Below are 3,895 nucleotides of genomic sequence, written 5' to 3'. Positions count from 1 at the left end.
GCAAACAGTATTTAACAGCTGCAGAACTTACACTGGCTGGGCTAATGTTACAGTTTTGGGAGGAGGGGAGTAGGGTTAGTGAATCTTGGGTTTAAAGCTTTTTTAAACCCAATCCAGGCAATCATGCTGGCTCTTTTGTCATAGCTGCCAAATAAAAGTCCAAAAGGCAAAGGCCTTCTGAAAAACATCAAGGTGTTTGGATGCACTGCTTACTCAACCAGCCTCCAGTTGCAAGAGTCTAATTACCAGACATAACTACCAAAGTTTACACTGGGACAAAGTTTTCCATTTACAGGCAGTTTATCTTTGGAATACAGATAAGAGCTAAAATTTAGAGAAGGTGTAGCTGATAGTCACAGCTTCACAGCACAAGATGTGTCAGCAACACTCTGGCATTCTGACTACAGGTGTAATGGATTTCCCTGATTACCCCAGCACTGGTGAAAAGGAGGGAGCAGTTCTGTCTCTCTGTGCAGTGTTTCTGAGAACAGAAATGTCCCATGTTTTCATCAAACTTGTCTCAGGATACACATAAACTCATTGATCCTCTCTGCAGAATTTTTCTTCAGCCTTACTCAACAGGTAAGCAGGCCACCACTCCTTCAGCATGATGAAGGTCTTGTTCAACCCACAATTAAAAAAACCTCAACAAATAAACAAAACCACATGGAAGAGCAAATGCAGAGTAATCTAGAAAAACTAGGAAGCATCTTTAAAAGCAGTTACCAAAACAGATCTCCAACTAAATCTTAATCTGAATTACTGAAATTAGTATTCAGCCTCCCTAGAACCCACCCATATCAGAAGGAAATGAGATGGTTTTCTAACTACATGTACATCTAAAACTGGTAGAGGATTTCAGATGACCACCATCTTTCAAGCATTATGTAAGGAAGATTTTCCAACCTCACCTCCAAGCAGGTGGACAATGAATGTTCAATCCATAATGACAGTCACTTAAAGAAAAGCATTCTTGCCCTTCCACAAAGATGCAGGTAAATTAAGATCTCCAGCACACTTTTCTCCTATCATTAAATCCTGTTAGTCTCAGACCCTGTGTTAAGGATCTGCTAGAGCAGTAAACCTCTGCTAGGACTTGAAAGCAATTCAGCCACATTGCAGTTACTCGATAGAACACATTTGCTGTAAAAGGGGTATTTCCGTGCCAAATAATTTACTTCTTGAAATGCCATTCATACAACTTTATAGAAAAAACAGTTACTTATGCAATCAACCTGAAGTAGGAGGTCAGATTTTAAAAACCTGCATTGTGCTGTACAGATTATTATTGTCTGTTCATTGTCTCACATCCCACTGCCAGCCATAACTCTTGCTTAGTATTAAATTAAGGGAAAACACAAGATGCATTTTTAAATATCCTACTCCATTTTATCAAAATCCCATTGTTTTATCATGAGACTGTTGTACAGAAATTAGAATTTGTATTATCAGTTGCCTCTCTAAAACCATGACCAAAATTACCTGCAAACAAAATTAACTCTACACCTACAGGTTAAGCCGTCCTTCTCCAGCCAGTCTAATTCTTGCAATTGCTATCAAGATTGTCCTTTCAGTTTTAAGAAAGAAATACTGTGAGTAGTATGTCTTTCCAAATAAAATTCCTAACCAGAAGCATTTTGCAACCCTAAAAATGTATTTATGATTTAGTTTGAAAAGAAAGATATGCATTTTCCAGACTATTTTCCCATAGCCAAAAGAGTATATCTAAAGTTAAAAGAAAAGAATAAACAAAATTAAGTGGATTTGTTACACTTTTTTCTTCCTCTACTCACAATATCTCTTCTGTCTGTAGTACATGTCCAAGGTCAAGTATTTAGGACCTTTATTTAGCTGAAAATGAATCCTCCTCTTAGCGGGTGTTGCAGCCAGCTCAAATGTCCTCCCACTGTCAAACACTGATAGTGCTGTACTGAGCTACAAACTTGCACCCCATACTAGATAAATGTTTCATTTTCAAGTTTTAAGGAAAATCCAAATATTTTTTCCACAATAAAAAACATAATATTGAAGTTTAACAACTGCAAATTCTGACTGAAGTATAATGTCTGTTATATTTGCACCAGGTGGAGTTACACAGCAGAAAGCATTGCTATCAAATTCGGACACAAAAATCACACAGAAAAAGCTATTCATAAATACCTGGGTTTTTCTGGGTCTGCACCCCTGTTGCTTTTCTTTTCCACTGAGCCCCTGACAATTCAGTCACCAATTGCCAACCCTGGCTGCCAGCACCTTCTTTCCTAACAGCAGTCAGCTGCCAGCTCTGAGAATAGCAGCTGCCTGTTTCATTAGAGGAGCAGAAACAGCCTGAGTTCTGGAGAGCCCCTCGCTAGCTGAGCCCAGTTACATCTGGTGCTTAATGACCCTTGAGAGCCACCATCTATTTTTATAAAGTAATCACAGTTAGGTATGGTAAAAAACTATCTAGATACGAGTTCTATAAATAAATAAATCCAAAATAGAGAGATTCTGTAGATAATTCTAAATAGCTAAGTTCTAAATACTAGGAGATAGCAGATACTAATAGATAAATTCTACATAGGCAAATTCTAAATACTAACAACAAAATGCTACTAAATAGATGAATTGTAAATAGACAGCTTGATTAATTCTAAATAGCTAGTTTCTCCTTAACAAAATATTTTACACTTTGACAAACCAGAAGGTGGCCCCAAGCTTTCCTTCAAGGGAGTAGCCAATAGATGCCAAAAGAAAGGAAAACGACTGGATCTATACTAGTGAGCAGAAAGTCTGGATTTTAAGCACTTTAGCCTAAAACAGCCAGGCAGACCTGGCCTCTGTTGGCTTTGTCAGGGCAATGCCCACCATTATTTCATAGCAAGTTTTTCCATATAGTCTCTGATTTTCCCCAAAGCTGCATTCTTATTTCTAAAAGGGCAACCTGCAGGCTTGGAGGGATGAGGTGAGGAGGCAACAAAGACTTCCTCTTGAAGGAAAAACATCTTTAGATGAATCATGAGCCATGTTTGCCCAAGGAGCAATGGCATGAGAATTTCAGATGTACTTACCCTAGCCAGAGGCACTGGAAAAGTCATCCCTGCTATCCCATCACTGACAAGCACTTCCAAAAAAACCAGCACAGCAATTTTTGGGATCACCAACTGACAACAGTTCAGTGCTGCTCTTTCTCCTGCATCTGCCCTGAAGGACAACTCTGTTATCCTGGTTTACCAGGAACTCTTCAGCCCATCTCCTGGGATCCATCTTGAATGTTCCTCTGTGCAGAAGAAATGGGGTTCATTCACTAAGGTTTTCTGAGACAAAACAATTCAGGACACCACAGAGTATTTTGGGTTGGAAGGGACCTTAAAGAACAGAGAATTCCATCCCCGCACAAGGAGGGGGGATATCCACAAGACAGACTTGGTTTTTTGGGGGCACATATGAGAACAGAGTGAGGAGCTGTTTCCACATTGAATTCTGCTTCTGGCAGTACTCCAATCACAACTTGCTTCCCACTCCTTCTCTCAGCTTTGTCAGCACACAGAAGGGACTGCATCTGAACCACAACAAAAAGTGAGCAACCTGCTTGCAAGTAAAGCAAAAAGGAAAAACAGTCTGCTGAGAGAGCTGCTTCCACAAGATGGTAAGGAGCCATTCTGGACCCAAACTTGGGAATGGAAGTGCCTGTCCCTGATAGCCACAACTTCTACATCTGGTATAAAATCATCCATTAATCATAGTTTTAAATATTTTTTCTGAACATTAATGGCAGTATTCAACATATTCAGGGTAAGCCTGCTGTGTACAAGAGAAAAGAGCTGCAGGAAGAGCATCTGCTTCAACTCCTGGTCCCAACCCACCAAAACTCCAGCAAAAGAAAAGAAATTTTAATAGTTGATCAATATTTTAT

The sequence above is a fragment of the Melozone crissalis genome, unplaced genomic scaffold (genome assembly GCF_028551555.1).
Source record: "Melozone crissalis strain CALT ecotype California unplaced genomic scaffold, PUWL_Pcris_2 ptg000016l_1, whole genome shotgun sequence".
Classification (NCBI taxonomy): Eukaryota; Metazoa; Chordata; class Aves; order Passeriformes; family Passerellidae; genus Melozone; species Melozone crissalis.
Note: the sequence above shows the minus strand (reverse complement) of the source record.